Raw genomic sequence first — 24,993 nt, 5'->3', positions numbered from 1 at the left:
TGTTTTGTATTTTTGTTAGTTTTTGTTCTTTCCTTTGAGTCAAAATCTGGATTGTGATCATGTACTAGGTTAGATGAGTCTGAGAGATTGTGATGACAGAGCCAACTGTTTTCATTTGAGATCTTTTCAGTATTTAGGATGGCTGTCATATCCTTTTATTTTTAAATAAACTCTTAAATTTAGAACAGTTTTAGATTTACAGAATTGTTGTGAAGATAGTATAGATACTTCATATACTTCAAGGTAAGTTTCTTGTATTATTCAAATTCAGTTTCTCCATCTTACCTTAGTATGGTACCTGTATCACAGTTAATGAACCATTATTGATAGATCATTATTAAGTCCATATATTATTCAAATTTCTCATTTTTTCTCCCAAATGTCCTTTTTCTGTTCCAGGATCCCATTTAGGATGCCAGATTACATTTAGTAATCATGTTTTCTTAGCTTCCTTTTGCTGTGACAATTTCTGACATTCCTTGTTTATGATGACTCTGACAGTTTTGAGGATCATTGGTCAGGTATTTTGTATACTATCCTTTAACTGGGATTTGATCACACTTTCCTCATTTTGTAGAGTGTCCTTCATTGGGATTTGTTAATTAGACTGGGGTTGTAGGTTTTGGAAGGAAGACCATAGAGGTAGAGTACCATTCTCATCATATCATATCAAGAGTATTATGGTGGTTAATTTTATGTGTCAACTTGTGTAGGCTAAGAGCTGCCCAGTTAGCCTGTGGAACATTATTTCTGGGTGTATCTGTGAGGGTGTTTCCAGAAGAGATTAGCAATTGAATCAGTAGACTGAGTAAAGGATATCATCCTCACCAATGCAGATAAGCATCCAATTCATTGAGTCAAGTAGAACAAAAAGGCCAAGGAAGGGCAAATCTGCTCTTTTTGCTTGAGCTAGGACATACATCTTCTGCTCTTGGACATTTGCACTCATGGTTCTTAGGACTTCAAACCCTGGGACTTAGACCATCAGTTCACCTGTGTTCTCAGGTCTTCAAACTTGGACTGAATTACACCACTGGATTGCCTGGTTCTCTAGCTTGCAGACAGCAGGTTGTGGGGTATCCTGGCCTCCATAATTGCATGAGCCAATTTCTGCAATAAATCTATATCTGTCGTCTTCTATTGGCTCTGTTTCTCTGTAGAATCCTGACTAATACAGGTACGTTCGTTCAACATGAAAGTATTGCAGTTGATGTTAACATTGATCACCTGGCAGTTAGTGTTTGTCAGGTTGCTTTACTAAAAAGTAGTTCCTTTTTCTCCCTTCTATACTGTACTCTTTGGAAAGCAGTTGTTATGTGTAGTCAACACTTAATAAATGAAACATTATGCTCCACTTTCTTAAAGGTAAAAAGTCTACATAGATTGGAATTCTTCTGCATGGGAGATTTGTCTATTTCCCCATTTATTATTTTGTCAGTCATTTGTACCAGTGTGGGCTCATGAATGTTTATTTTATACTTTAGGTTATAATCCATCACCAATTTTATGTTACTCAAATTGTTCCAGCTTTGGCCATGGGGAGCTCTTTTAGTATGTTCCTGTGTTTCTTTGACGAACCTTTATTTTGTAAGCATGTGTGTATATTGCTTCCTTACTTTCTGGCACTGTAAGATGCTCCAGGTTCATCATATTTATTTCCTGCCAGTCTGTGAATCAGCTATTTCTCCAAGGGACTCTCATTCCTTTTATTAGAGCATGGTATTAGAAACCATGTTCCATGTTGTGGGTATTAACTGTGCTCATTGCTACCGGGGTGTTGTTACTTCCAGGACCTCTCAGCTGACAAAGCAAGGAGTTATATGTGTGTATACTAACCCATGTACATACACATATCTAGGACTATTTATGTATCTATCTTAAGCTAAACATGAGTTCATCCTGACGTCTCCAACTCTAATCCATTACTATGTGGATCATTCTTGTCATCTTTCCTTGCTTATTTGTAATATCCCTCTCCAACAGGGGGAAAAAATGGCTCTAACAATCTGCCATCCATTTACTTAATTGGTCAATTCCAATACCATGTTACAGTGGTTTTAGAATTGTTAACCCATATGTCTATGAGAAATAACTTTATCAACTAGAATACAGTATTTATGTATAGTTCCTTTTGCCCTTAGTCTTACAGACTACATTAATTTCCAGAGTTGCTTGTGTCAGGACCTTTTCCCACGATCCCTTTCTATATATTGAAAGGGATATATATAAAACACATGAAAGTATAACTTTCATGTTATACTTTCCATCCTGGGATTGCCCAGCCTCCTAAATGATTTTTTTTTTGATCTCTAATATTTTTGTCTTTTTCAGAATGTCTTATAATTGGAATCATATAGTATGTAGCTTTTTTTTAGGCTGGTTTATTTCACTTAGCAATATGCATTTAAGACTCATCCATGCCTTTGGAAAATTCTTTACCCCTGGGGAGTTACAGATGAAGCTCTGGGCCTATTCCTAGTGATTATTCTTTACTTGCTCCTGCCAGAACTATTTGGGCATCTTTCTTGGGTCTTCACCATGAGAATCTGGTGGGATCCAGGTAAAGTGGGGGGACCTTCCTAATACTAGTCCACTCTTAACCTCCAGTAGTTCATCAAATACTATTTAAATGTTCCTCCCCATTTGTGGCTCCAGCAGCTTTTGCTCTACGTAAGCAGATCTTGGACGGATTCTCTGGATTTTCCCTCTCTCTCCAGACTTCAGAGTGATTTATTTCGAAAACTCTACTCAAAAATGACCCCAAATAAGATCAACAGTTTACAGTTTGTATGACTTTTTCTTATTACAAGGATGGGAGTGATTACTTCCAAGTACTTTACATGTTGGGGTTGAACCTGGAAGTCTGTCATATCCTTTTGAGAATTTGTTTTTCCTTTGCCATGTTAAATGCCAGTTGTTTCAAACATTTTTTATTATTCATGATTTTCAGGTCCTTTGGAAACATTTGTATGGTGGTCAGGAACACGATCTCTCTCTTAATTTGGGATGAACTCAACTGGCATATAATATTCTAGGTGTAGTCTAAGCAATACAGAGAATGCTCACCTCCCTTATTAATATGGCTTGAAATAGGCTTTATATTTTGGATCCTTTTCCTCAGTATTGACTACAGTGGTGAAAATGTCATGGAAACACAATAGATGTTGTTCTTGGCTGATTTTACATAGTATCCTATAAAAAAATAAAGTGAAAAAAATTCTTGCAGGTGTATAGAAAAATTATGAGTTGTTCCATCAGATTTTTTGTAGGATTAAATAGATCTTATGGATTTTGTGAGGAAATTAAAGTTTTTTTCCAACAATTCAGTTTTATAGTATACAACTTAAAAAATTAACTTCATAATCTATAAAATAGGTTGTCTATAAATTAATGCAAGTGTAACTCCAGTCTACATGACTGTTGGAGAATTTGATTTAATTTCTGAAAAAAGCAAAGTATCTTGTAAATGGTAAGAGAAAACCAAGTTCCATCCTCATTTTACTGGCAGGGAACCTGAAGTTCTCAGGGGCTGCTGCTATTCCTCAAGTCATGGAATTAGTAACAAGTAAGCCATTTATTGGCTTAAAGTATTTTCCCACCACTTTTCACAAAACATAGTATCAATCTTTTGTAGTAAACATTTTTATTCTGCTTTTTCCTGTTTGGAAAAAAAAGTGGAGAGGAAATGTCAACAGTGGTAGGAATTTGATTCTGTTGGATACAGGCATGAATCTCTTTTGACAAAAAAAAAATTTTTTTTTCAGAAATATAAACAAGGCCAGGTTTCCTAAAATCCCGCCGGAGTGAGAACCTTCACATTCCCAAGAGCCGGAGTGTTCTCACAGCAGGAAAGGACATGGTGCTTCTGCCACAGAGGAGTGCAACCCTTAATTAAATGATGCAGCAACATATGGGAATTAGCAAAGAAATTAAGAGACTAATAAAGCAGAACACAGTAATGTTGTTGTAAATGGAGAGGAGCTCCGTGGTGGCAAATTGGGGGGAAAAAATAACCCATGATGAAGTAGAGAATCATAGAAAAATGATCTGAGCATTGAATGATTAAACAGGACCCTAAAAGTCACTTAACGTTATCAGGTTCTGTATTCCAGTTGCCAAGGACTTGTGCGGGAGAGGGTTACACAGACTCTTTGAAAAGTTCAAGTGAATGGAGAGACCCAACCTGATGAAGTAGGTTACCTTATTGTATCACTCATTTACTCCATCAGCCAGTTCTTCATTACTTTGGTCAACAAATTTTTATTGAAGCTTACTATATGTCCTTGCTGTCCTAGGCATAAAGTTTATAGGATATAAAACAGACGTCATCCCTGACCTCATGAAAACATCTTGACTGAGACGGGTGCCTCTGATTGTTCTTGGTTGTTTTCTTTTAAATGCTATAAGGCATTTTTTTTTTTCTTGCTCTGTGAGCTTTTGTCAAATGAAAATGGTTATGTGTTCTAGAATATCTTCTACCGTCCCCGGAGAAAGTTTCCATTTTCTTTTCCTGACTTGTTAATTTTAGCCATTCTGACTGGTGTGAGGTGGTATCTCATTGATGTCAGATTATATTTTCTTTGTATTCGTAACATAGGCATGGGGTTATGCAGATAATATCAGAAGGAGTAAAAAGGAACGGATTATCTCTAATGTATTTCTGTCATGTGCCAGACCCATGGATTGCCCCATACATCTAGAAAGTGAGAACCACAGGTGTACAGACCTTACCTGTGTTCTTCCCTGCTGTATCTCAGTGCCTTGAGAGGTAGTAGGAGTATCTTCTACACTCAGAATGTATTTGAGAAATAAAGGGACCCAGTCCTTTAATTAGTGCTACAATGCAGTATTATGTCCCTTTTAGAGATGAGGAAACTCATCCAGTGCATGAGCAGTATTCTTCCAATTGTGAGTTGACGGAACCTATTTCAACTAGTGTAAGTTAAGTACTACTATTACTAGTATTACTATTAGTAATAACTATTACTTAATAGATCATAGAAATGAGAAATGGCATAGCTGGATTCGAGTGTTCAAAGAACATATTCTGAGCTCTTTTTCTGTCTCAGAGCTCAGCTTGCCTTTCTGCTGACTTACTGTTTTTTTTTTTCTAAAAACAGGACTGCTATTAAGTAACAAAGGGGGCCCTGGGCAGCTGTAGGCTAACTATATGCACCTGCTATGAGTCACTGTTTTAGCTGAGCACCTGAACTTTGAACAATGTGTCGAATAGATGCATTTATGAAAAATGTTGCAGACTAATTTTTGTTTATTATTTTTACTGGAGAGGAGACAAATTTCATTGAATGTGTTGTAAGCCTTTGAGTCTAGAAGAACTGTGGTACAATCAAAACATTCCAAAGATTTAAAATCCCATTTTATAATGTTCAGAAGAAAAGCTAAAACAGGGATGTTCTCTAATTGAATCCTCCTTTGCATGACAAAGCAAGAAATTGAAGTCAACATTCCTTGAGAACTTAATGAGGGCTAAGAGCCAGGCAGAACTGATGCAAATGACAAGGCCAAAGAATCAGCAACAGGGTCTTGAATTAGAGTGGTACAGAAGAACCATTATATAATTAACAGGACCCAGTTAAGGTACTAAGATATGAAATCCTCCTAATGTAGTAGATTTCACGTATTTTGCGTGCTAGGTGGCCTATGTAATATAGAGATATAATGAAAAATAGTTAACATTTATTGAACACTTTGTACTAAGTACTGCTTTAAAATATTTTGATATAAATTTTTAGGGTCTTGACAGAAATGATGTGGAATTGACAATCCTATTTCAATTTTTGGGATATGAACAAAAGCCACAGATATGTTAAGAAACTACCCAGAATCCCACAACAAATCCACAATGAAAACCAGGGGTGGTAATCTGACTGTCTTGACTTCTGAAGGCATGCATTGAAGTGTTACAATGTACCCTGTGAAAATACACTCCTGATATGGAGTAATCCGTAGCAGTTGTGCTTCTCAGACTAGGCAGGTTTAAGAAGGGTAACTAGAAGACTATACGGTAGACCAGGGAATAGATATGTTAGACAAAAGTTGAGCCAAGCACAAGGCCTATTTGGGGGAGCTACAGATGGTTTGGTATTCCTCACTGGTACTGAGCGAGGAGGACAGTGATGGAGGAGTATGTTGGAGTAGACAGCATGCTCACTTTGCAGCCTTGCTTTATGCCGTGCCCGTAATGAGCATGATTGGCATCACTCTGCACTGCCATATATTTCCAACCTCAAAGAGACCAGAGTCACCACTCCTACTTTGCTCCAGTTTGGAACTTGGTCAAGGGGAAGAGGAATTAAAGAGCAACTTGAAGGGAAATGACTGTGTTCACTGTTTTTCACCACAGCCCATTTACCGTATGTGATTTTGTAAGTTCCACAGAAGTGTTCACATTTCGGAGCATTTAAAACAAATGAGACATTTATTAGTGTAACCTTTATTCTGTAGATGATTTAAACCATTTCAAAAGTAACTGAAAGAGGAACACTGTTACGCTTACACTTGAGTCTTCTCTGTGCCCCCACCAGCCCACAAAATGCTTCAGTAATTTTAATGCACTGTACATCTTCTGAAATACCTACGTAAATAATCTATTGTTCTAACGGTCACAAAGGTAGAGGATCACTTTGAAATGTCAGGAAAGTAAATGAATTGGTAATGTGGTATCATAAGTTTGGATATGTCCATTACCTCTTTATCCTTAGATACCAGTGCACATAAGAGGATATGACGTAGGTGACCTGGAGAGTGTGAAGGCCTTTGGGGCTGGAAGGGACAGATGAATGGCCAGAAGTATGAGCTCTGACATGACAACCTCTTCTCCCCCAGGACAAAAATCATCAAGTGTCTAGCAGACATGGCATTTTTGCTGCCCTTCCTTGCCTCTGTTCAAATGGGATGAAACCTCATTAAAACGCCAAGTCTCAAAGACACAGTTCAGCTACAGATCTCTTTCAAGTTAAAGGCCACCTCGTTAACATGGCCTTAAGAGTTCACTTGCAACTTTCAAACATTCCATAAATTTGCAGTTAATAGGAAGGTTGATAAATTCTCTCTCATTTTAACTGCTGTTCAGAGCTGTCATCCTCCTTGATAGATGTCATCATCTAAAGAAGAAATTTCTAGGTGTCTAAATGTCACCACAGGGTTGAGCATCCAAAATTTTTTTTGCATATTACCTGGGTAACTTTTAAAAAAATCCTTACATAAACGTGGAACATTAAAATTAGACAGATTATAGAGACTTCAGAGACAGATATGGACTCCAAATCTTTCATTATATGGGGGGCTGAGACAGATAGAGATAAGGTACATAAATAAAGGACTCAACTAAGATCAGAACCACAGTTTCTTTCTGGAATTCTATATTCTTTCCAAGATTACAGAGATACCAATTCTCCCACATTGCAAATTAACTAGTTTCTCATGTGGGATGGAGACCAGAAGGCTGAATCTCCTAAATTACATCCTATAGCTGTAAATAAATAAATTTTTAAAAGTGAAAGACTCCTTACAACACCATCTGTCAAATGTGAGCTTTGTCCAGCTGCATAACTATAAGAGCAGTGTTTATTGCTACCATCTCCATCCAGCCCTGTGAATTCACAGCTCATTTCTCAGATAGGTACTAATATTTCTGACTAGGACTTTGATCAAAATGTTTTGTCTAACACTGGCTACATTGAGCACACATTTCTCCAGGTGATAGAAAATAATCAAGGGTGATTACAGCATACTTTATCATTTTCTTTGATCTGGCTTTACTGTTTCCAAATTCAAGCAAATCTTCATGGTGATTCATGATCATATCATGCTTGCCACTCAGACTCAATGAAAAATAGGATTCAAATGGGAAGAGAAAGTTGTGAAGCACCTACTATGTGTCTTACAGTGTGCTGGCTCGTTATCAATGGTGTTGGTGTTAACAGTCCAGTTACTGAGAGGAAGAAGGGAGGCTAGATAACTTATCCAGGATGACACAGGTAGTATGTGATAGGCTTCACATTTTAACTTCTGACCATCTGACCCATGAATGGAAAGTTAGGGCTTAGCTAAAGGAGAATCCCAATTTTAAAAAAGCAGACCATCTTAATGCCCATCACCTAGTTACCCCATCCCCCCCTCCCCGTGTTATATGCAACTAATGAATCATTGAACACTACATCAAAAACTGATGATGTACTATATGTTGGCTAATTGAATTTAAATTAAAAAAAAAAATAAGCAGACCAAACACTAGCTAAAAATATAGCTAACATCTTCTTTCTCATTTAGCCTACCCATAAATTGCAGAAGAAAACTCTCCATAATAGAAGTAATCCATAAATCACCCTATAAGGGCTTTAAATGTGTATTTATGTGAAAAATATAATAATACTGTGAAATTGTGAACAATTTTCCATCTTAGACTAAGAGCCTTGTGCTTCATCTTAACGGGGGCTTAACCAGGAAGAAGAAACAGGTCACACATGTATTTCTTGGTGGCCAACGTGCACTCATTGCAAACATGAAATCATGGGTCTCCTTTCCTGGAAACTTTTTGAAGGTTTCCCAGAACACTGAGAATGGAATCTGGGTCCTCATCAAGGCATGTCCGGACTTACCGTCTTTGTCACATCCATGTCTTCCTGTGCTTAATCTTACTGGAATCTCACCAGCCATGCCAGGCAGGCTACAACCTCTAGAACATGCCAACGTTATGCTAAAAAGCACTGCTCAGGGAATAGTTTTCCTGGTGCCACTGTTACCATTCCCTACTCCCTTACCCCGCTTTATTTTTTACTCCAAGCAACATGTGACGTGATGGCCTATACCTATTTGTGTTTTATCCCATCTGCCTCTCACTAAACTGCAGACTTGATGAGGGTAAGGGCTTTAGTTCACTGTTGAATTCCTGGTACATGCATTGTGCCTGGCACAGATAAGGCTCTCAACAAATTTTTATTAATGATCTATTGCATAGAAACCACTCCAGAGAATCCACATATATGAGAGTTGCCATCCTCCAAGATGGTTTCTGTCAGTTAAACCTGAGAGACTCAGTTGTAGGTTGTTGGAGACTCCCAAACACCACCAGATTATTGCCATCACCATGACTATAAAGCAGACCAAAAAAAAAAAAAAAAAAAAACTATTTGCTGAGCATCCATTGTAAGACGACTGTTGCTCTAGAATCTAAATGACATAACTTGGGCTTTGCAAACACCTTGTAAAGAAGGTGTTACTAGTTCTGTTTTGCTAAAGAGGAACCTGAGGCTTAAGAAGTTATGTAAGTTGTTCAGGGTCACCCACTGGTAAAGGATGTGGTTTGAATTCAAAACAACTTTGACTCCATATCTTATGTGCTTTTCCCTGTAAAATAATGATGATCTGAATAGCAGTGATAACAAGAATAAGTATGATTACTCTTTATTACTGTAAAATGACTTTGAGCTGAGGTCATTGGTCATTTCACCAAACTTCATATGCTACAGAAACTGTAAGAGTTTAAAAAATACTAATATTGAATATAGTATAATCATATACAGAATAGAAAATAACACAGTTCCTTCAATAATATTTGGATCAAAAATAGTTTGTGCATGAAACTTTTTTCTGTATCATTCCCCATAAGCTATACTGATACATATATTTCCAAGCTAATCAGAGGGGCAGATTGGGAAGATCCAGGTCCTCAAAAAGGTCTTAACAATATCCACATTTTTGCCATATAATCTACAAAATACAGTTTTTTTTTTTTTAAAGACTTTATTTATTTGAGAGAGAGAGAATGAGAGAGAGCACATGAGAGGGGGGAGGGTCAGAGGGAGAAGCAGACTCCCCGCCGAGCAGGGAGCCCGATGCGGGACCCGATCCAGGGACTCCAGGATCATGACCTGAGCCGAAGGCAGTCGCTTAACCAACTGAGCCACCCAGGCGCCCTACAAAATACAGTTTTTGACAATGTCTTTTTTAGAAATGCTTCTCACTCTCAAATACTTTATAATTTATTTATTTACCCATTAATTCAAAAAAATACTTATTATGTTGCCTCTTATATACCAGGCACAGTACTAGGTGAAAAAAAGTTCAGATTCTTTGCATTACAGGAGTCTGTCTTATGGTTGATAAAGAAATTCAAGCAAATGTAATCTAAGAAATCTAAGCAAGCAAATTAAGTAATTTTTAATTTTCTAATTTTAATTTGCCCTAAACTATTAAGGATTCAGTATTTTATGTTATGATAAGATTAATGGGTAAGAGACGCATTTTAGATAGAATGGAAAGGTAAGGATGCTTTGAGTAGGTGAAACTTGCACCTAGCACTAAGGGACAAGAAGGAGCCAGTACTGTGAATCTCAAGAGGAAAAGTTTTGCAAACTGATTGTCGTAGTGGGTGTGAAGGCCTGAGTGGAGATTGAGTAGCTGACATAGAGTGGGCAAATGGGAGAGTAGAATGTGGAGAAATTTAAGAAGTCTGAAGGGATTAGACTGGACAGTTTGTAAGAGCTCTGGGTTTTATTTGAAGTGTAACTAGATCATTAATGCACTCTTAAATGGAGTTTTAAGCAGAAGAGTAACAGAGTATGAATTTTATATTTTGAAATTTCACTTTGTTTCCTGTGCAGAAAGCAGGTTTGTGTGGGGCAGAAGAGGAAGCTCAGAGTCTGGTTAAGTGACCATTGATGTGTTAGAGGAGAAATGAAGTCAACTGGATCCTAAGCCCAGTAACTTCAAGTTTAAGGCTCATGGAGTCAGATGACAAAGAATTTGTCTAGACTGGGTCACACTAATCACATTCTCCTCTTAACATGGTTTAGGTTTATGAAGAATGAGACATCATATTACCAAGGAGATAAATGCTGATTTTTCTCTTTTTTTAAAAAAAATATTTCAGAGAGAGAAAACACGAGTGGGGAGAGGGACAGAGAGAGAGGGAGAAGCAGACTCCCTGCTGAGCAGGAAGCCTGATGTAGGGTGTGATCCCAGGGCACTGGGATCATGACCTGAGCCGAAGGCAGATGGCTAACCAACTGAGCCACCCAGGTGCCCCAACCCTGATTTTTCTTAAATTCCTACATAGAAGGTTTAAGTCTAGGTGGCTTCACTGGCTTTAGAAGAAAACAAAATTAATGACTAGTATTACTCTTGAACAAAGGCAAACAACAAAAAATCTTTAACAATATATTAGGAAATTGCATTTGTGAACATATGAAATGGGTAATAAATAAAACATGACCAAGAGGGGTTTGTCACAAGAATATAAGAATTGATCAATATTTAATATAATTTACTATATTGATATAAAAAATAGTAATATTGATCATCTATTCTTGAGTAAAAACAAAACAAAACAAACAAAACACCTCTCAGAAATCTAGGAATAGAAGGAAATGTCCTGAATCTAATAAAGTGCATCTATAACAAGTTTCATTTAACATACTTAATACTGTACCCCTTTGGAATATTAGGAAAAAATTAAGGCTATCTTCTCTAAGAATTTTGATTTAACATTTTTACTTTAGATCCTAGTCAGTGCAAGAAGACAAGAATAATAAATGAAAGACAAAATGTTAAAAAAAAAAAGAAGTAAAATTATTTGCAGGTGACTTGATCACTTGCCTACAAAATCCTAATGATCCAAAAATAACTAGCAACACCAGTAAGTAAAGTTAGCAATGTCCCAGGATTCAAGGTCAATATACACATATACACACAAAATATTGTATTTCTATATGCTAACAATAGACACTGGAAAACAAAATTAAACAATGTTATATCCAATAATATAATACATAAAATTTTAGGAATCCTTTAGCATCAAATTATGTACAATATCTACAGTAAAAACCACTAAATATTGCTGAGATAATTTTTAGAAGATCCCCATAAATGGAAAGATATATTACACACATGGATTTAAGATGTCTTTTTAAAAATTTTTTTAAAAGATTTTATTTATTTGACAGAGAGAGAGCAAGAGAGGGAACACAAGCAGGGGGAATGGGAGAAGGAGAAGCAGGCTTCCCACTGAGCAGAGCCCGATGCGGGGCTCGATCCCAGGACCCTGGGATCATGACCTGAGCCGAAGGCAGACGCTTAACGACTGAGCCATCAGGCACCCCTGGATTTAAGATGTCTTATTGTTAAGGTGTCAACCCTCCCTAATTAATCCATGCATTAAATGCAATCATAATCAAAATCACATACATAATTTTTTTTTAGAAATTGAGAAGCTGATTCTAAGTATTTTAGAAAAATACTGAAGATCTGGAATTTTTTTAAATATACAAATATAAACATTGAAGGATTTGCACTAGCTTTAAGAACTATTATAAAGCTATAATCATCAAGACTGTGTACTATTAGCATAAGCATAATAATAAGCATATAGCGCTGCACAACAAAGCGAAGTGTATAGAAATACACCCAAACATATTTTTGTGTCTATTTTATAAAAAGAGGTGACAGGGTAACTCCATTGGGGAAAGAGCCTTTTCAACAGATGAGGCTGAAACAACTAGATATGCATGTAGAAAAAATGAAAAGCACCACTTCCCTGACAGTATGCAAAAATGATTGAATTTGAATCATAGACTTAACTATAAATAGTAAAATTTCTAGAAAAACTTATAGCTTAGGGTAAAGAAAGATATCTGATATAAGTAACCCTAACTCAATGATGAGGTAAAATGGACATCATCAAAATTTATATGAACTGTTCATAATAGGAAAATTACAGACACAAGGAGCAGATCAGTGGTTTCCCAGGGCTGGGGAAAGGGGAAATGAGGAAGGACTGCTTTATGGTTCTAGGATTTCTTTTGGGGGTGATGAAAATGTTCCAGAATTAGATAGTAGTGATGGTTGCACAAAACTGTCAGTGTGCTAATAGTCACTGAATTGTACACTTTAAAATGTTAAATTTTATGTTAAGTGAATTTTACTTTGATTAAAAAAATAAAGCTCTTCTGCTCTTCAAAAATATTTTAAAACTAAAAGTCAACCCCAAAGTAAGAGAAAATGTTTGCAGTACATGTAACTAAAAGGATTTTTATCTAAATTAAGTACCTTATATAGAACTAAGTAAAAAGACAAAAAACTTCAAGATTTAATGAGAAAAAATGGACTTGAATTGACACTTAATAAAGAAGAAAGATATGACCAATATGCTTATAGAAACGCTTAGCATCAGGCGCCTGGGTGGCTCAGTTGGTTAAGCGACTGCCTTCGGCTCAGGTCATGATCCTGGAGTCCCACATCAGGCTCCCTGCTCAGCAGGGAGTCTGCCTCTCTCTCTGACCCTCCCCCCTCTCATGCTCTCTCATTCTCTCTCTCAAATAAAAAAAAAAAAAAGAAACGCTTAGCATCATAAATCATCTCACTGTCTGATATACCATTTCACACCCATTACAATGAATAATAATACAATTAATAATAGTAATAATAAATACTCTGACAAGACTAATTGTTATGAGGATGTCAATGGAAGTATAAAAGGGCAAACCTACAATGTAAAATGTCTGGATGTTTCTTGTACATTTAAACACTTAACTCATGATCAGTCAGTTTTACTCCTAGATATTTACCTTAGGAAATGAAAACATGTGTCCACAAAATACTATATAAGAATATTCATAGCAGGGACACCTGGGTGGCTCAGTTGGTTAAGCGTCTGCCTTCAGCTCAGGTCATGATCCCAGGGTCCTGGGATTGGGCTCCTTGCTTAGTGGGGAACCTGCTTCTCCCTCTCCCTCTGCCCCTTTTCTCCACTCGTGCTCTCTATCTCACTTGCTCTCTCTCTCTCAAGTAAATAAATAAAATCTTTTAAAAAATATTCATAGCAGTTTTATTCATAACAGTTGAAAGTTGAAACGACCCAGGTATCCATCAATAGATGAAGGAATAAACATATGCAGTAGGTTCACGAAATGGAATACTACTCAGCAATTAGGAGTTAATTACTGATACACAAAATAGCAGGTATCTAAACATACTATTTTCAGTAAAAGAAGACTGATACAGAGGAGTACATACTGTATGATCTCATTTATATGAAGTTCAAAAACATAAAATACAAAGCTATGGTAATGGAATAGTGGTTTCTTCTGAAGGTAAGGATTGATTACAAAAAATCATGAGACAGCTGACTACCATAATGAAAATATTCTAATTTCTAATGAAAATATAGAGTATTTTCATTATGGTGATAGTTACAGAAGTCATTGAACCGTACACTTAAAATACGTGATTCTTTAATGACAGCTATACTTCAATGAGAAAAAAGTTTTTTTTTAACTCTGTGCATCATTTTACTGTAGAAATCATTCCTATCTCTTTCTCTATTTTGCCTTCTTTATAGGGTGCAGTTAAATATCAGTTCATCCATGGGACGATGCAGGTGTAAACTCTTCAATAATCAGTAGATCTTAGGGGAAAAAAAGATTTGATTCTTTGGTATAGGGTTAAATTCTAACATCCATTATTCTACGAAGAATTCAGGAGGTTTAATGACATAGAAAGAAAATGGAATTTTCAGTCACAATAATGAGGGTGCTAGAATAAGCTCTGTCATTTATTAACTAGATTTTTTCTGTTTTTCCTTCAATTTTTATTATTGAAGAATAGTTGACATATACTGTTATATTAGTTCATTGTGTACAGCATAGTGATTGACCAATTCTATACATTACACAGTACTCACCACAATAAATGTAGTTACTTTCTGTCCCCATTCAACGTTATTATAGTATTATTAATTATATTCCCTATGCAATACTTTTCATCCTTGTGACAAGAAGTTTGTACCTCTTAATCTCCTTCACCTATTTCACCCATCCCTACACTCCTTCCCCATCCCACAGTCGCCAGTTTGTTTTCACTATATGTCTGTTTCTGTTTTGTTCGTTCATTTGTTTTTGTTTTTTAAAATTTTTTAAAGTAAACTCTACCCCTATGGTGGCACTTGAATTCAGGACTCTAAGATCAACAGTTACATGCTGTACCAACTGAACCAGCCAGGTGCCCCTGTTCATTTGTTTCTTAGATTCCACATATAAATGAAATCATGTGACATTTGTCTTTCTCAGCTTTATTTTACTTGGCATAATTCTCTCTGGGTCCATCCATATTTTCACAAATGGCAAGATCTCATTCTTTTTTTTTATGGCTGCATGATATTCTGGTCTGTGTGTGTGTTGTGTACAACACATCTTCCTCATCCATTTGTCTATCATTAGACACTTAGGTTGCTTCCATGTTCTTGGCTATTGTAAATAATGCTGCGCTAAACATAGGGGTGCATATATTTTTTTGAATTGGTGTTTTTGTTTTCTTGGGGTAAATACTGGGTCATGGAATTACTGGATTGTATGGTATTTCTATTTGTAATTTTTTGAGGCATTTCTATATGGTTTTCCCCAGTGGTTACACCAACTTAAATTTTCACCAACAGTGCACAAAGATTCCCTTTTCTCCACATTCACCAACATTTGTTTTTTCTTGTCTTTTTGATGCTAGCCATTCTGACTGGTGTGAGTTGTTAGCTTATTGTGCTTTTGATTTACATTTACCTAATGATTAGTAATGTTGAGCATCGTCTCATGTGTCTGTTTGTCATCTGTATGTCTTCTTTGGAAAAATGTCTATGCAAATTTTGTGCCTATTTTTAATCATAATATTATTTTGTTGTTGCTGTATATAATTTCTGTATGTATTTTGAATATTAACCCCCTTATCACATGGATCATTTGCAAATGTCTTCTACCATTCAGTATATTGCCTTTTCATTTTGTTAATGATTTCCTTTGCTGTGCAAAACCTTTTTATTCTGATGTAGTCTCAATAGTTTATTTTTGCTTTTGTTTACCTTGTCTCGGGAGACATATCTCTAAGAATGTTGCTAAGGCTGATGTCTAAGAGATTACTGCCTGTGCTCTCTGCTAGGATTTTTATGGTTTCAGGTATTATCACATTTAGGTCCTTAGTCCATTTTGAGTTCATTTTTTGTGTATGATATAAGAAAGTGGTCCAGTTTTATTCTTTTGCATGTAGCTGTCTAGTTTTCCCAGCACCATTTATTGAAAATATTCTTTCCCCTATTGTATATTCTTGCCTCCTTTGTCATAGATTAATTGACCCTATAAACATAGGTTTATTTCTAGGCTCTCTATACCATTTTATTGATCTATGGTTTTATTTTTGTGCCAGTACCATACTGTGTTGATTACTATAGGTTTGTAGAATATCTTGAAAGCTGGGATGGTGATACCTCCAACTTTGTACATCTTTCTCAGGATTTCTTTGGCTATTTGGCATCTTTGGTGGTTCCATACAAAGTATTGTTTGTTCTATTTACATGAAAAAGGCCGTTGGGATTTTGATAGGGATTTCATTGGATTTGTAGATTGCTTTTGGTAATAGGGATATTTTAACAACATTCTTCCAATCCATGAGCATGGTATATCTTTCTGTTTGTTAATGTTATCTTCAGTTTCTTTGATCATTGTCTTAAAATCTTTCGCCCTATGGGTTAAATTTATTCCTTTGATGCAACTGTAAATGTATGAGCTGGATTTTGAAGAAAAAATTAACCCCTCTGAGTCTCAGTTGCTTCATCTGTTAAAAATCGATCCTACTTAACATGTCATGGGAAAATTGAACAAGGTGATATTCATAGACTGTTAGTTCACATGTGAGTTGAAGATCTGTAAATGATAGCTTTCCTTCCCTTCTCTGCTTCAAGTATCAATTGAATATTTTTTTTAATTAAATAACTTGAAAACCATAAATTGAATATTCTTCCTAATCTCCTTATATTGTTTTCCTCCTCTGGTATCTGACATTTCTGAGGTGAGTTGCTGGTCAGCCTTTCAACAACTAGTCAAAAAAAAACCAAACATTTATTAAGAGTTCAACCCATTGCAGACATTGGATTACATGATCGGGAGCAAAGGGGATTTTCTCTCTGTACCCCAATGAATGGCAGCTTAGTGGATGAAGACGTAATAACCCATCAGGGGAGGACAGTTGAGGAGTTGTTATGAATTAAAGAATTGAGTAGTTACTATTTCTGTCACTACTATTTCAGAAGCAGAAAATTTCCCCAAGTATTCATTCATCAGTGCCTTCATTCAATCAGTTAGTTAAATCTTTAGCCATTTATTCATTTATCTATTTTATTTTGCAACAAATATTTCATATTTAATGTACTGTGTGCTAGATGTAGTGTGAAACAGCATTACCCTAAACGTTTTATATTTTTATTAATCTTAGGGAAGAAGTGTACATAGATTCTCTGATACTGCTTGGGCTGCCACGAAGTAGTATTAACTTTGTCAAAGGAGTCTCCTGGAATTCCTCACACTAGATGCAGTTTTCAGAATGCTAACACTCAGGGCAAAAATAAAAGGCCACTGGAGGTTCTAGGGGACACAGCCTTTGCACAGACCTTAAAACTAGGAGACCGTCTTGTCCCCAGAGTGAGAATATTACGATTCTTACGTCAAGCCTGTGGGCAATTGCCTCCTTCCAAAGTTCTGCCGGGGAACTTAGTGTCTGCAACAGGCCTTGTTTGTTCTCAGGTTTGAAGTACTAACAAGATTTCTTAGCAATTAATTACACCCCTGTTTTACAAGTGTGAATGTTTTGATTTGTGAACTTTAAGGGGGGAACTTCAGGGAAATTTAAATTGCCCTCCAACAACTAACCAGTTCACTGCCCTGCACTATACAAATTTGATATTAAATGATCAAATGTGAACCCCAAGCCCCATGAGGTCATGGAATCCCTTGATTTGGGACCAGGTGTATAGAGATGTTCAATTATTAAATAATTAGTTTGGAAACAATAGTGTAGTTTAATTCTCTTGCTGATTCCCTAATGTTTATTAATTTAAGCACCTGTATCTTCCTGTTACACTTTCCTACAGAATGCTTACCAGGATATGCATAGCATGTAAATTTACAATGAATATAATTACCTTTTGCAGCTCACTCCAGGTGCCTAAGTGAGTAGAAATGAATTATGGCTTTAATTGTCAGAAAGGTTTCAATATTCCGAATCAAATTATTGAAAAATTGTTTAAATTTCTAGCTAAGCAATAATGTGTTGGTGTTAATTAAAACACCAAAATGTGATATTTTTTAGAATAACCAAATGCTCCATTAAAGAAGATTCAGAGAAATAATTATATAGTGAAGAGAAGCAATTGTCTTAGCATACATAATTTGTTCTCAGAATATTTCAAGGATGATTGAAGTTGTAGATGCATTTTTTAGCCTTCAGAAAAGTCCCTGGTCCTTTTCCTTGACTGTCCCCATTTTTCTTGGGAGTGAAAGAACATTAATCTTTGCAGAAAAATATCCCATTGACACTTCAAATTCATGTTCAAAATTGAACTCATTATCTTCCTCTAAACCATCTTGATTTTCCAACTGTATTCCTTAACTCGATAATCACTGTTTCCATCTAACTAAATCAGAATGTGGAAATCATTCCAGATTTCTCTATCTCTCTTAAGCCCCACATCTATTAGTTACCAAGTTCTGGTCATTTTCCCTCAGATACCTCACCAAATTCCCAGCATGATTGCTTCAAACCCTCATCTTACCTGCCTTATTCTATCCCAGCAGTGCTGCCCTGTTGACTAATACTCTCCTCTCTGCAGGGCCCTGCCCCCAGCCCCAGGCCATGACCTTCAGGCCATCCCCTGCACAGCAGTTATTTTTCTGAAGTACAGTTTAGAAGAGAAAAGGAGGAAATCCATGTCCCACATAGGGGATTACTAGTGAGGCCTACCTGGTAGGAATGGAAGGAGATGATTTTAAAAGAAGAAAGGAACACATACTGGCATTTTGAAATTACTCCAGGGATCATCTATTTAGGGAATCTGATTCGCTAGAAAATTAATCATTTCGTATATCCAAAATGTAAACTGAATACCTTTCATGGATGCTAGGAAGATGCACCTTTCCTAGCATTTTAATACCCATAGAATTCCCCTAATTCTCAATTGCATGCTGTGACAGAGGTAGTAGAAAGCCTACAGTCTTATGGTAAAATTATGGGCAGATCACTCCTGATCATTCTATCCCAGTTTCATCCTAGGCCTTCCACATAGTGGATCTCTGTGTAAGAAGGTGAATTTGTTAAAATGCCCTGTTAGCACAAATTGATTCGATAAAGACTAACTGAATTTTGACCAAAACAGAAAGAAAAAGTAGGTGAGATGATCTTTTAAAAAGTCCATTATTTTGATGGGAGTTTCACAGGGGTACCCCGTTATGTGGTGTAATATATATTACTCCACTCCTAAGAGTATATGTTAAAATGACAGGAAATTAACAGCAGGATTGAAATAAGAATGAGGTTGCCTGCATACAGCATTTCTTAGAAACATAATTACAGGGGCGCCTGGGTGGCTCAGATGGTTAAGTGTCTGCCTTCGGCTCAGATCATGATCCCAGGGTCCTGGGATTGAGCCCTGAATCGGGCTCCCTGCTCCACGGCAAGCCTGCTTCTTCCTCTCTCATTCCTCCTGCTTGTGTTCCCTCTCTCTTGCTGTGTCTCTCTGTCAAATAAATAAATACAATCTTAAAAAAAAGTGTTTAAAAAAAAAAAACATAATTACAGCATCATTGAAGCATGAGGGTAGGCACACACGTTTGCAGCCACTGTAATCAGTGTAATTGGACTACCATTTTCTCTGCTCCCACCCCCCCAGTTATTAGAAGTATTTCTACTGGAATGATACAGTTAATGCCAATTTGTTTTCTTCATGCTGCTAAATCATGTTGTTGGTCTTCTCTGCTCATATTGTTACAATATCATATGACATCATTTGCAGAGTAGACACAACTGTTAAACTTTCAAGTTTTCTGGCACAATAGATAAATCCATAAAACAAAGGAACGGAAGGGTTGTTTTCATTGATGTTCTTTTTTCAGCATTTTTGGGTTCACTTACAGATACCCACCTAAGTTCCACTCTGCTTGGACACCTTGGTTGTCTCTAGCAGCATAACAATCTGGAGGACTTGCCAGAGACACTACAAAAAAAATGAAACACTAGGGATAAGAAAAAGGAAGATTACTTACAAATTGCCGGTTAACCAGGGCAAATTCTAGGACAGGGTATCTCAAACTTACTTCTAATAGTTACTCAACCAAAGAAAGCAAATACAGTCATGGTAAAAGAAAATATTTTGCTTTAGCTGAAAAGACCATGCATATTAGATTTACAGAAGTTATTTTTATTTAATTATTTTTACTCTTGACAAAGAAAAACTCTTTCAATGAAACTTAAGTCTTCAAGTTGTTCTTTTATTTATTAAAGTTGAGACATGAGACAGGAAGTGTCAGTGAAATGCTACCATGAATATTACTTAAAGAAAAAAATGTGTATTTATCACATTACGTCTGATGATGATGAAACATTGATCTTTGTGTCTACATTTGTAGCAGTAATATAACTTTTGCTCCAAAGTTGTCACGTATATAGAGACATTGTTTCTTTAACTCCAGAGATCTAGGGGAATACCACACATCCACTATGCTACTAACTTAACTTCTATATATCCATCCAGTTGGATAAATGGACAATATTAGACATTAACAAAGATACTTAAGAAAAGTTCTTTACTGAGCCGTATTTTGATCTCATCCTTGGTACATAGTTGTTGTAAGAATTAATTGTTTTGAAACTACTGCTTTCCATAATATCGTGCAGTCTCCCACAGGCAGTATTTTACATATGCATCATTTTGTGATTTAGTGCCAGGAAAAACTTTTAATCCCCTTAGGAATCAATACACTTCCTCTTTTCAAAAGAGAGTTAAGTAATTCAGACATGTAAATGAATTACAGTCTTTGGCCTTTTTTTGAATATCCAACATCTTATCCATCTTACTATCATAACCAAAAAATATGGGGAGTTTCTTTTCAGAATAGAATAAGAGCCTTTAATCCAAGTGCCCTTTTCTCATGTATATAGGTCAAATTGATGGTTACTTCCTGAAATACAAATCTTGAGTTGTGAAATAAAAATACTGAAAATGGTTGGAGTTGATTTAATAATTGAATATATATATATATATATTTTACCTTGATATACTGAGGAGCCCTAGTTCCTGTTCATTTCTGGACCTAATTTATTGTCAAAATGTAAGATACTCATTATCTTTCCAGTTACTTCAACTTGTCAATAAGTTATCAAGATCAAAGTTTATAACCAAAGAACTCAAGCTTATTTAAGTTTGTGCAGTGGATCAACACAGTGTTTGAATTGCCTTTGGATACTACAAAGCTCGTGACAAATTAGATGCTCTATGTTATCAAATTTTTCAGCCTCAAAATCAACATATGTTCTTCCATACTTTTCTGTTTTTGTTTTCCTGTGTTTATTTGTATTTTTATTAAATATTTTATATTCATATGGCATTGGTTAAAAATCTACTTAGGTTCATTTGGGATTCAGGATAATAAATTTTTTAGATGTTTTTACATGCTTTTTTCAACATGTTATATTTATAGTTTAATATATCATATATTTAATGATTTAAGTAATTTTAGAACATGACTTTTTTTCTAAATATTGAGAAATAATATTGGTTAATGGGGAGAGTCATTGAAGAATTTAAGAAAGGGAAAATTAAAATAGTTACACTGTTACACTATTATTTTGCAATAATTATGGATGCAGTGGTAATCAAGGATCTCAGAACCAGAAGAAGGGAGATAAATCAGATGTTATGACAGGTCACTTCTGCATCTGTCCATGACGGTCTAATAGGGCTGGAATGAATTCTGGGCAAATATATGAAATGACTTTCTTTAGGTAGTAAACACACACACACACACACACACACACACACACAAAAATAGCACCCTAGAATTTGATCCCTGAGAGGAGGGAAATAAGCAAGGTGAGCCCTGTGATGACACCAATTTTATTCCTGCAGGCATATTCCAGACCATAAAACTAGGGGAGAAATCCTGAGCCCAGCACAGTGGTTTGCTGAAGTGTGGAGACAGTGGGAAATTGAGGCAGAGTCCTGGAGAGGAGGGAGGTATGCAGAAAATGACCTCTGGAAATCTACTTATGTGTCTCCTTGAGTATGTGCTTACTACTTAGGCTATTTATGTGAACACTTAAACTCCAAAGGGCCAGGGAAGGAAGAACTGGGGAGCTATAAATGGAATAATTCAGAAAGTTTATGCAGGTGGTAGTATGTTTGAATTTTGACCAGCCATCATGGAAAGTCCTCTTTGATCACACAGGGTGTTCAGTAGATAGCCCAGAATATTCACATGTTCATAAGAGACCTAAACTTCTCTAGAATAAAGGTTACTCCAGACTCATAATAAAAGTAGGAGAAACAAGATTGGAAAGGATCAAAGTTTTCTTTAAGTAAGTTTACTGTATGTCATGGAAAAGCCCAATGTTGCTTAGAGGAAGACAATAGTAGGCATTCAGCAAGGACCAAGGTCCAACAAAATACTACTAAACATACAAAGAACATATGGCCCATATGGTGGGACCCAAAATGTGACACATACTTTGGAGAAAAATCAGCCAATTCAAACAGATTCAGATATGAGAATGCCAATGGAAGTAATAAACAAGGACTTAATGAATGTAATGAGAAAAAAAATTGTGTGTGTATATTTTTTTATAGCAGCTTTATTCACAGTAGTGTAAAACTGAAAACAACTTAAATGTTAAAAATGGTGAATAGATAAATTGTGGTACATTCTTCTATGGAGATTGTATTCAGCAATAAAAAAGCAATTGAAATAGATAAATCTGAGTGAAAAGTTAGACCGAATGGGAAATGTCAGGCACAAAGAAGTACATACCTCATTTATGTTCTATTCTAGGAAAGACAACCATAAACTATAGTGACAGAAAACATATCATTGGTTGCCTAAAGCTAGGATGAATAGATATACTGGGCAGAGCAAATACTATGTCTTGGTTGTAGAGATAGTTACATGAGGGAATACATTTGTCAAAACTCACTTAACAATAGTTAAAATGGATGCATTTTATTGTATGTAAATTGTACTTCAACAGAGTAAATTTTTTTATTAACATATAATGTAATATTTGTTTCAGGGGTACAGGTCTGTGATTCATCAGTCTTATACAATTCACAGCGCTCACCATAGCACATACCCTCCCCAGTGTCCATCACCCAGCCGCCCCATCCCTCCCACCCCCAACCACTCCAGCAACCCTCTTATGATTTGTCTCTTATGGTTTGTCTCCCTCCAACAGAGTTAATTTTTAAAAAGACTATGACATAGCATTTTTAGAAGATGTTGGAAAATCGTGGTAGCATGCATAATTATTGAGTTTATCTGAATGTCCCCTCTCCCCCATAAAAATAAAGGAATGAGGAAACTAGGGTAGAAAACTGAAAACACACATCTACCACAAAACTAGGTGAGATATAGTATGCACAAACCTAGAAATAAAAGCTGGTGTGGTCAACCCACTGATAGCCTCAACTTTTGCATGGTATCAGGATCTGTGTGAGAGCAGAGGATGTTGCCTATATTTCTGATGGGCCTGAGAAAAGAAGTCCCAAGTTACCAACAAGCACTTAGCACTAATGCGGAAGGCCAATCCCAGAGCAGCTCCTGAAACCAGGAGGGGATTTTCATGGTCAAATGTCACGGTTAGTGCAAAGAAATCACAATGCAGTTGGTTCTGAGAGTTCTGGAAGTTTTGGACTTTATTAACTGAAGTTTTTTCTAAGACAAAGCCCTACATTGAGGAGGGAGTGCTGTTTAAACAGGTGATGGGGATTAAGGAGTACACTTGTGGTAAGCACGGGGTGTTGTATGGAAGTGTTGAATCACTATATTGTACACCTGAAACTAATATTGCACTGTATGTAAACTAACTGGAATTTAATAAAAACTTAAATAAAATAAAGAATCCAATTGAGCAGGACAGGCACCGTTGGAGGTGTGGAGGTGGAAAAGGCATAGTGAATGCTTAATTTTTTTTTTTTACTTACCATTTTACAAAATTATGAATTGGTTCTCAAGATACACTACAGAAATGAGTATTTTTATTTTTTTTAAAAAGATTTTTATTTATTTGACAGAGACACGGCGAGAGAGGGAACACAAGCAGGGGCAGAGGGAGAGGGAGAAGCAGATTCCCTGCTGATCAGGGAGCCCGATGTGGGTCTCTATCCCAGGACCCTGAGATCATGACCTGAGCCGAAGGCAGACACTTAACAACTGAACCACCCAGATGCCCGCCGAAATGAGTTTTTAATGTTTTTATTAAAACACCAGTTTATACCTATGGATGTTCGAATCTGTGGCAGTTACTGTCACTATTGATTTTCAGATTCTTCTGTGTCTAGCCATTGGGTCTGTATTAAAAATTGGCTCCTGAGTCCTTTGACAAGACCCAGTAATTTTCAGTAGTTTCCTTGCCCTCTCATATGATAAGATGTCCCAGGTTTATCTTAAATATGTGTTGTTCCCAACAATGAGTCAGCCATTCTTCCAACGAGTCCTTGTTCTTTTCAGTGGGATGTGGTTTGTAGAGGCTACTGTCTCAGTGGCAAGGTTGGCATTGTTCCTGGGTTGGTAAGTGTTCTAGGCCTGTATACAGTGGACCAAGCTGAAAAAATACATAAATAAAAATATATTGTGTGTACATTGATACTCCCAATTCAAATTCAAGAAATCATTGTTATTAAATAACTTCATCAAGGGGCGCTTGGGTAGCTCGGTCGCTTAAGTGTCCGACTCTTGGTTTCTGCTCAGGTCATGATCTCAGGGTCATGAGATCAAGCCCTGTGTTGGGCTCTGTGCCCAGCAGTGTGTCTGCTTGAGATTCTCTCTCTCTCTTTCTCTCTTGCTCCTCCTCCCCTAAAGTAAATAAATCTTAAAAAAAAAAAAAAAAAAACTTCATCAAGCTTACATTTTTATCATATTTTAGCCCCAATGAAAATCTTGATTCTCAGAAATT

The 24,993-nt window shown here is 36.4% G+C and overlaps 1 long non-coding RNA gene across 1 annotated transcript in view; it reads right to left on the bottom strand.

Annotated features, from left to right (window-relative positions):
* The window catches only part of LOC145717481 (uncharacterized), a 75,312-nt gene extending 51,058 nt beyond the window's left edge, over nt 1-24,254 (bottom strand). The window contains exon 1 of the long non-coding RNA XR_014140716.1: nt 24,212-24,254. This is a non-coding gene — a long non-coding RNA (uncharacterized LOC145717481). The remainder of the gene's footprint in view (nt 1-24,211) is intronic.
* Nucleotides 24,255-24,993: the final 739 nt, after the last annotated feature.

Source organism: Leptonychotes weddellii, chromosome 16 (assembly GCF_054177405.1).
Source record: "Leptonychotes weddellii isolate Sample4059 chromosome 16, ASM5417740v2, whole genome shotgun sequence".
Lineage (NCBI taxonomy): Eukaryota > Metazoa > Chordata > Mammalia > Carnivora > Phocidae > Leptonychotes > Leptonychotes weddellii.
Note: the sequence above shows the minus strand (reverse complement) of the source record. Positions and strands in the feature narration are given on the sequence as shown.